The following is a 10,462-nucleotide window of genomic DNA, read 5'->3' on the forward strand; positions in this document are numbered from 1 at the left end:
ACTGTGAAAATGTCCATAATACCCAAAGTGATATACAAATTCAATTCAATCCCCATCAAAATTCCAATGACATTTTTCTCAGAAACAGAAAATACTATCCAGATATTTATATGGAATAACAAAAGACTACGCATAGCCAAAGCAAATCTGAGCAAAAAAAAAATAAAGCTGGAGGCATAACACTAACAGACTTTAAACTATACTACAAAGCTATAATAACCAAAACCACATGGTACTGGCATAAAAACAGACACACTGATCAATGGAATAGAATAGAGAATCCAGAAATTAACCCACACACCCACAGCCATCTGATCTCTGACAAAGGCACCAAGCCTATATATTGGGGAAGAGACTGCCTCTTCAGCAAATGGTGCTGGGATAACTGGATATCCATATGCAGGAGAATGAAACTAGACCCATACCTCTCACCATATACCAAAATCAACTCAAAATGGATTAAAGAATTAAATAAACACCCTGAAACAATAAAACTACTCAAAGAAAACATAGGATAAACACTTCAGGAAATAAGACTGGACACAGACTTCATGAATATGACCCCACAAGCATGCGCAACTAAAGGAAAAATAAGCAAATGGGATTATATCAAACTAAAAAGCTTCTGCACGGCAAAAGAAACAATTAACAGAGTTAAAAGACCACCAACAGAGTGGGAGAAAATATTTGCAAAATATACATCTGACAAAGGATTAATATCCAGAATATATAAGGAACTGAAACAACTTTACAACAAAAAAGCAAGCAACCCAATTAAAAAATGGGCAAAAGAGCTAAATAGGCATTTCTCAAAGGAAGATATACAAATGGCCAACAGACATATGAAAAAATGCTCAATATCACTCAGCATTTGGGAAATGCAAATCAAAACCACACTGAGATACCATCTCACCCCAGTTTGGATGACTTATATCCAAAAGACTGTGAACAATAAATGCCGGCGAGGTTGTAGAGAAAACAAACTTTCATACGTTTTTGGTGGGACTGCAAAATGGTGCGGCCTCTATTGAAAATGGTATGGAGGTTCCTCAAACAATTGCAGATAGATCTCCAGCTATCCCACACCTGGGAATATACCCAGAGGAATGGAAATCAAGTCGAAGTTATACCTGTTCCCCAACGTTCATCGCAGCACTATTTACAATAGCTAAGAGTTGGAACCAGCCCAAATGTCCATCATCAGATGAGTGGATATGGAAAATGTGGTATATGTACACAATGGAATACTACTCAGCTATAAAAAAGAATGAAATACTGCCATTTGCAATGACATGGACGGACCTAGAGAGAATTATATTAAGTGAAATAAGTCAGGCACAGAAAGAGAAATATCACATGTTCTCACTTATTTGTGGGAGCTAAAAATAAATAAATAAATAAACAAAAAAACCGGGGTGGGGGGGGAAGACATAACAGTTACAATTCCTTGAAATTGATATGACAAGCATACAGAAAGGACATTGTTGGGGGGGAGGGGGAGAGGGAAGGGGGAGAGAAGTTTTGGTAATTGGCCACAATAATCAACCACATCGTATATTGACAAAATAAAATAAAATAAAATAAAATATTTAAAAATATATATATATATATATAGGAATAGATGCAGACTGATTTACAATTCATATTGGAGTTTATTCAAAGAATTTTCAGCCCCCAGAAATTGATGTATTATGGGAATTATACGCTTCATGCACTTTCTTTTAACTTACATAGCTTTATGGTTTTTGAAAACATGTACTTGACAAATAATACGCTGTATGGACTTAATTTTGATAGTTAAATCACTTCACAGTCTTCAATAAAGTGCTTTCTAAGGAGAAAAAAAAGAAAAAAGAAAAGAAATGTTGTGATGCAACTTTACTCCTCTACCTTTAACCAGGATCTTTGAAGTAAATTCCTTTAAGACTTGTAAAAAATTCTTATAAATGTTCCTAGAGAAAAACCTGTTCCACTTTTCACTTTCAGCAGTCACATATGAGAGTTCTTGTCTTATCACACGTGTGTTAGTATTAAGTACTCTTGTCAATATTTGCCAAATGGTCAAAAATGATATCTTTTATATTTTTCTTTCATTTTTTCCTAAGTGGATTTGAAATTTTTTATATATTGTTACTGTTTCTTCTCCATTAAGTTACCTCTCCCATTTTTCTGAAGGGATGTTTATGTTCATAATGATAAAAAATAATTTTTTATATATTAAGGAATAGATACACACATTAAGTGTATATTTATAATGAATGCTGTAAATCCTCAATTTTTGCCTTTTAATTTATCATATTTTATACAATTTTATATACACTTATCTGTGTTTCCATTTATTATTTTGCCCAATCTTTTACTATTTTTCCTGTACATTGTGTGATTATTTATTTTAAATTTAACTCACATCTAACCAGAATATATTTTGTGAATGTATAATATTAGAATCAATATTTGTTTTTCCCTCTCCCAACCCCATTTAGATAACTCTATTTCCCACTTAATTAGTTTTTATATTTATCAACGTGATGCATGCACATAACCAAAATTCAAATAATTTTTAAAATAAAGACTTTACAGCCATTTCTTGCCTCATTCCTTCTACCCATTTTATCTTATCCCCATAGTCGATCACTCTCAACACTTAATGGTTTCTTTTGGCATTTGCTTCCATATTTCAAAAATAATGTGCTTGTACTACTATTACTTGATTTATCCATCTTGGATATTATTTAGTGTCCTCTTATTGTGGCAAATGAGAATTAGCATTTCTACACTTCCCCAGTTTTATCCCACCCACACATTCTTCTATGATATTAGAATTGTTGGGTAAGCCGATAGTCAGTACTTACATTGTTATGACAATGTAGATGTAGTAGACATTACTGTTCTCACCAATATCCCTCTCTTCTTCTTCTTTCTAGCTTCCTTGCAGTATGGTGAGGCCATATGACTGATCAATGGGCTAGAATGGAAGTGATACCTGTCACTTCTGGGTAGAAACATTTAAGAGCCACTGTGAGACCCTCCCATTCTTCTCTCTGCTCTATCGGTGACTGAGGAAGCCACATATTCCAGATCACAGTCACAAAACAGTGGAACCCACATCATCCTGGCATACTAAGTGACTATGTGGAGCAAAGCCCTCTTCTGGCCCTTTGGACACGTAGCCAACCAAGTAATAAACCTTTTTGGATTAAACCCTTGGGATTTTAGGGTTAATGATAGTACTGCATAAACTGGCTTCTATGAATACAATCTCCCTTATTTATGTGCTATCATCTGTTTCAGGCTGTAAAATCCATTCCATTTATCTATTTGTTAATTCTCACAGCAAACCGTGAAATGTTTGAACTGCTGTAGATGCATAAAATATACCAGTAGTCAGAAACAGGGTTTTTTCCAATTTTTTTCTTAGCTATGTTTTTATCCTACTCCTTCCCGTATGTATATCATAATCATTTTTATTTTTTTATTTTTTTTCTTTTTCTTTTTTTTTTAATTTTATTTATTTTATTTATTTTTTAAATTTTTATTTTGTCGATATACATTGTGGCTGATTATTGCTCACCATCACCAAAACCTCCCTCCCTTCTCCCTCCCCCCCTCCCCCCCAACAATGTCCTTTCTGTTTGCTTGTCGTATCAACTTCAAATTATTGTGGTTGTTATATCTTCTTCCCCCCCCCAGTTTTGTGTGTGTGTGTGTGTGTGTGTGTGTGTGTGTGTGTGAATTTATATATTAATTTTTAGCTCCCACCAATAAGCGAGAACATGTGGTATTTCTCTTTCTGTGCCTGACTTGTTTCACTTAATATAAGTCTCTCAAGGTCCATCCATGTTGTTGCAAATGGCAGTATTTCATTCGTTTTTATAGCTGAGTAGTATTCCATTGTGTACATGTACCACATTTTCCGTATCCACTCATCTGATGATGGACATTTGGGCTGGTTCCAACTCTTGGCTATTGTAAAGAGTGCTGCGATAAACATTGGGGAACAGGTATACCTTCGACTTGATGATTTCCATTCCTCTGGGTATATTCCCAACAGTGGGATAGCTGGGTCGTATGGTAGATCTATCTGCAATTGTTTGAGGAACCTCCATACCATTTTCCATGCTGGAGGCATAACACTATCATAATCATTTTTAAAAATTTAAAGCCCTAGTATAATTTTTATTACAGTCATTTACAACTATAAAGTATTTAATAGAATTGATATAATATTGATTTTTCCCCATTCAGAAACATCATATGTTTCTCCAGGTACTTAACTCTATCTTATCTTTTTATCTTTTTTTTTTACTTTTTATTATTAGCATATTCATTATTACAAATCATGATTTTCCTTTTTTATGTATTTTTATTGAATCATAATTGATTATAAATATTTGGAGGGTTCAATGCCAACATACGTTGATCAAATCAATATTATTAGCATGTATATTATTATAAATCATACTTATTCTTTATGTCCCTTATCCAATCTCTGTGCATCTCCCTTTCCCTCCCCTCACCCACCTCTGATAACCCTAGATTTCTTCTCTCCTTCCGAGAGATTAACAGTTATTCTATTGATTTGTTGCCTGGATGATCTGTTCAGTGCTGAGAAAGGTGTGTTCAGGTCCCCCACTACTATTGTAGAGCAGATGCTTCTTCTATCACCCTGGAATGGGCTTTGTGGAGAGAGGCATCCTCTTTTCTTCTTTGGTCGCCACTGGTGACCCTCCTTGTGTCAGTACACTTGAGTGGCTAGAGGGCCTTCTGTACAGTGGTTGTAGAGTCTAGCCACTTTTGCAGCAGCTGTGGCTATTGTGGTGGATGTGGTTGGCCACACACATGGAAGTGTTATTTTTGGAATGTTCCTTGCCTGGTTGCAGGAGGGAGGGTCATCTCCAGATCCATGCCTCAGGACCCTGGGTGGGGCCCCATGGCAGCGGCAGCAGCCTGCCTGATTGCAGGAGAAGGGGTTGGTCCCTGGCTCCATCTGTTTTTATATTCTAAGATGTTGTTGTGGAGCATTTGGGTGGGAGGTAGAGAGAGAAAGGGGGAAGTTAATAGGGTGGGAGAAGGAGGAAGGAGGGGGGCAAGGCTGAGGCCGTGGCATCCCCCTCATTCCTGCAAGGGAGACCAGGAGGCTTCCAGTGGTGGCTTCATCATTGCTGAGCTGAATGCAGATATCAAGGGGGTGTGGCTGAAGCCCTCAGTCCCCCCTGCTGCCCCAGCTCGGGATCCTGGGGTGTTTCCTGTGGCTGCCTGGTGGTTGTCACTGGGCTGGGTGAGGATGTCAGGGGGCATGGTGGAGGCCCCCAGCCCTCCCCCCTCCCTGGCTTGGGGACCTAGGGGTTTCCGGTCCATCTGGGTTTTATAGGTGTTCTTTGGTGAAGCGGGACCTTTACTAGTTTAATATTAGTAAATTAATTTTACTTTGTCTCTGGTCTGTGGGTATTTTGTTTTTTGTTTTTTCTTTCAGTTCTCTGTTGGATAATTCACTGTTCCCACCATTTAAACTTTGCACTGGAACTAATTTGTTGTCCTTTGCTTACCTCTAAAATGGGGAAACTTCCTATAGGAACCAGCACTTGAACCCTGTGGTTGAACTAAGTTGCTGCTTTGCTGCTGATTCCCTGGAGGAGGCTTTTTGCGCAGCTCAAGTTTTAATGGTTGACTTTGCAGGTACTTGAGATCCATTACACCAGGGTTGTGTGGAAACTCTGGTCTGGACCTGAGTTTTTTCAGCAAACTGTATCCCCTGCAGTTTTATATTCCTGGTCAGTCTATACTGAGTGAGCCTGTGCTGATTGTGGGGCAGATCAGCTGTCCTTGCTGTGTCCCAGTGTTTCCCCTGTCTCCCCTTCTGCCCATGTTCCAAACACTTCCCATAGTACAGGCCATGTTCTGGCCCCTTGTGATGATTCACCAGCCTCTTAGTGGCTTCCTTTTTCAGTTGTCTGTGGCTTCTCACTCCACAGGAACCCTGTTAGTGGTCTTGCTGGCCTGAGGGCCACTGAGGTCCTCTTCTCCCCTGCCGCCTCCAAGCAACTTCATCCAAAGCACACAGCTGCAGCTTTTGCCGGTTCCTGCTCTGTGCACTCAGCAGCTCCAGCTTGGAAGCAGCCAGGGCTCAAAACGATCAGAGCAGTTTTTTCTTACTCATATAGTGGTTTCTCCAGCCTTCATGCACTCTGGAGGTCTCTCCTCCTCTTCCCCTGAGCTCTAGTGGCCCCTGCTTGTCTGTTGTTTCTTTTTAATAGTTGTAAACTGGTTGATGTGTGGGAGAGAGTGATGCTGGGGACTGTCTATCCCACCATCTTGACTAGAGCCTCCTTTTATCATTTTTAATACAACGTTATAGTTTACTTCCATGAATATTGAATATTTCTTATCAGGGTTATTTTCAGTTATTTAAGATTTTTCATTGCTGTTAGCATAGAAATATTTCACATTTTACCATTTAACTGAATATTACCTATAAATGGTGCAGGTATTGATATTTTTTATATTTATTTTTCTATTATCCTGCCCCTCTTTGTTATTACTAAGACTTTATTTCATTTTCTTAAAATTTTTTGTTACATATAATTATATTGATTCAAATAATAATTTCCTTCTTCATTTCTAATAGTTATATCCCTTATTTAAACATCTTTGTTTTTACTTGACATAATTATATGATGAATTCCATTAATAAATCTTCAGATATAAAACTATCTTTGCATTTGGTATAAACCCTTTATAGTGAATTATTTTTAAATGTGCCATTAAATTCAGTAAAAATATTATTTAAATAATATTGACTTAATCAGCTCTTTTGTGCGCATGTGTTGTCTTTTCTTGTTTTATTTAATGAATTAGGTGTCTGTTTTATTTTTTAATACTCTGAATTAGTTTATATTTTTGAGGCTTAGTGTGGTTTAGTAAATTGAGTACCCGATTCTAAGAAATTAGATGATCAGATCTTGTCTTTCAAGACTTCTTGGTGTAGTAGAGACAGGTAAGAAAAACAATTACATATCTCGCAATGGATGATACATTCATGGCATTAACAGAGCACTGCGGGAGCCAGCATACCTGGGAAATAGAGACTATTAACCACAACATCTACAGGTTAAAGCACTGAGGTTCGGATGTAGGTAACATCACCCTGTTGGTAAGAGTCAGAGCAAAGACTCAAATTCTAATTTAACAATTTGGGAGTTAAAATCAGTGGGTGAAAGTCTGATAACAAACAGAATATTCACATAGACTAAACATATTCTCTACAAAGTACTGTAAGCGTAAAAGTACTGTAAATTTACAAAGTACTATAAAAAGGGTAACTTTACAGTAAAGAAACCTGGCAGACACTAACTTAACAAGGAAATTAATATCACCCATTGTGAGATGAATCAACATCATGTGGCTGCTGATGCACTGAAAACGACAACCTCACTTCTGTGTTTTCCCTGCCTTCCTAAAAATGCAAAACCTAAATCTAGTCATAAGGAAATATCAGATAACCACAATTTCAGGTGCGTTCTACAAAATAACTGATCTGTATTTGTTAAAAATGTCAAGATCATTCATTTACAAAAAATAAAAATAAAAAGACTAAGGAACTAATCCAAATTGAAAGAGACTAAAGAGACATGATAACTAAATGCAATAAATTTTCTTCAGTTGAATCTTGGGCCAGAGTTGTTTTCCTGGCCAGGGTTGTTTTTCTTTTCTTAGGTTTATTCTTTTGTTCTAATCTGACTTTCATGGTCACCGATAGTCTGTTAGGGGTAAGGGTGGAAAGTGCATAAAACAATATAAAAGTTTTTCAACCAAAAGAAATTTCATATGCTGAATATTTGAAAAGATCCCTCATAAATGCTTTCCACCCAAAAAATAATGCATTAAAAATGTGGAGGCAAATTGAAATTTAGATGAGAGCATGAATGACAGGTGAATAAAATAATCTTGAAATAACAGCTTAAAGAGTGACAAAAGAAGATTAAAAAGTGTCACTGCAGCCACCTGCCAATGTCTCATCATCTCTAGATTAGAATGTGAAAGTGATAAGGAAAAAAAGAGATTAAAATTGCAGAATGCAAAAAGGGGAAAAAAACTCAGCCAGCAGATTTGTGTAAATTTTTTTATAGAAAAAGACATTGCTTTTTATAATACTTCTGGGCAGTCAGGAAAATGAAGAAGGCAGATGTGGAAAATCAAACCTGGCCTTGGCTAGTCATTAAACGTGGATCCATACCACGTACTCCTGTTCTCATTTAGGAATCTCCTCCATTCCACTCCTTGCTGACAGCTCCAGTATTCTAGCACATCCTCCATCCAGGTCGTCAGAAACAAGGAGAGGAGCGTGGATTTATGATTTAAAGCTTCTGATGACATCTTCAAACCAGTGCCTTATTCCTCTTGAGAGTCTTCCCAATCCTAAAATTTTCAGCCTATCAGTTATGTCAAAAATTTGCAGACGTAGAATTTCAAACTCTGAAATGGAATGTCAGGGAGGTAACATTTCCTGTATCTTCTTAGTGTCTTTCTTTACAACATCTTCAGAGTTAAAGACAGAGAGACTCAATAATCTCAATTATGTTTTAAAACCCAATATTTATGGTACTTTGCTTACTAAGGAAGCACAACGGAATAACATTTGTTAAGGTAAATTGAACTATACTTATTTAGCATGAATTTAAATAAAAAGTAATACAGTGACATTTTTTAACAATAAATTATAAATGAATACACTGGAAGTTTCCATTGCTTAAAGAACTAGATTTTAAAAAGGGGGTGGAAGTAGGGAAGAGACAGAGGACAAAGAAGTTCAGCATTTGGGAATGAGAATAGTTGTGGGAGTATAAAGAAACCAGTGAATAATTTCAAATTGTGTTGACCATATTGTGCTCTGTTCAGAAACTGATATATAACTGTATATTCTAATATAAACATATTCAAGTATACTAGTATGTATAAATATATTTATATTTGAATATATTTAAAGATATTCAAGGATATATAGAGATATATAATTTAAAGAAAAAGGTAGAGTTATAAAAAAATTTCTAAAAGACACTTAATAGAGAAAGTTCTACAAAAACTGAATATTTATAAAGAAGGACAAAGTCAATGGTGCCTAAATTAAGCATAAACACATTGTAAGGACAATTTATTTACAGACCTGATTACTAGTTTTATCTGCTTTTACACTGTGATCATAAAAGAAAAAAGTAACAAAGAACTGAAGGCAGAACATTGCTCACTGTAGACCCTTTGGGGAGTTGATTTGAACTGAATTGATTGAACCAGACTCTGCTGAATTGACATGGCAGTTAATTGATCTAAATTAATACCGCGAACAATTAAGCAATGCTTCAGACCTGAACATGTGAGAAAACAGCAATGGAAAAGAAAATGAGGTGAGCCATGGTTACAACAACCAGTGACAGAGAACACACGTTGAGTTAGACTTTTACTGTCACTTGCGTCATTGTACTGGCTGGCAATTTTCACAATGGAGTTACAAGAGATGGAGATGTGGATGGATAGTGTCCAGAAAAAGCTTTTGTTAGAACATAAAAAAGCAAAAGCTTTTGTTAAAATATACCTTAGAAAGTAATTTTTAAATAAAGAACTTATCTCAACAAATTTACTTAATTCAGGTTGCATTCTCCTAAATAAATTTTTCATTAATTTAAAAAAATTTTTTATTGAAACATAATTGATCGTACATATCTGTGGGGTACCACATTGAATATCAATACATGTGTGCAATATGTGATGCTCAAATCAGGATAATTGCTATTTTATCATTATACAATGTATTTACTTTTTGTGTCCTTTTACCAAGTTCTCTATAACCCTTTCTCCCCGCTCCCTCTTTCCCACCTATCTATGGTAAACTCGGTTCTGTTCTCTCCTTTTGAAAGTTCAACATATTATTGTGATTGCTGTATCTTTCTTTTTTCTTTCATTTATTTATTTGTTTTCATTTTGTTTTGTTTTTGTTTTTAGCTCCCACTTATGACTGAGGACATGTGGTATTTCTCTTTCTGTACCTGGCTTAGTTCGCTTAACACAATTTTCTCTAAGTTCACCCATGTTGCTGGGAATGGCAGTATTTCATTCTTTTTATGGCAGAGTAGTATTCCATTGTGTATATATACCACATTTTCCTTATCCAGTCATCCGTCAATAGACATTTAGATTGATTCAATATATTGGCTGTTGTAATTAGAGCTGTGATAAACATGGGAGTGCAGGTATCCCTTTGACATGATTATTTCCATTCCTTTGAGTATACCCGACAGTGAAATTGCTGGATCTTATGGCAGTTCTACCTGTAATTGTTTGAGGAAACTCCATACTGTTTTCCATAATGGCTGCACTAATTTACAGTCCCACCAACAGTGTAGGAGGGTTCACCTTTCTCTGCAACTTTGCCAGCATTTGTTATTCTCTGTCTTCCTGATAATAGCCAGTC

The sequence above is a fragment of the Cynocephalus volans genome, chromosome 7 (assembly GCF_027409185.1).
Source record: "Cynocephalus volans isolate mCynVol1 chromosome 7, mCynVol1.pri, whole genome shotgun sequence".
In the NCBI taxonomy this organism is placed as follows: Eukaryota; Metazoa; Chordata; class Mammalia; order Dermoptera; family Cynocephalidae; genus Cynocephalus; species Cynocephalus volans.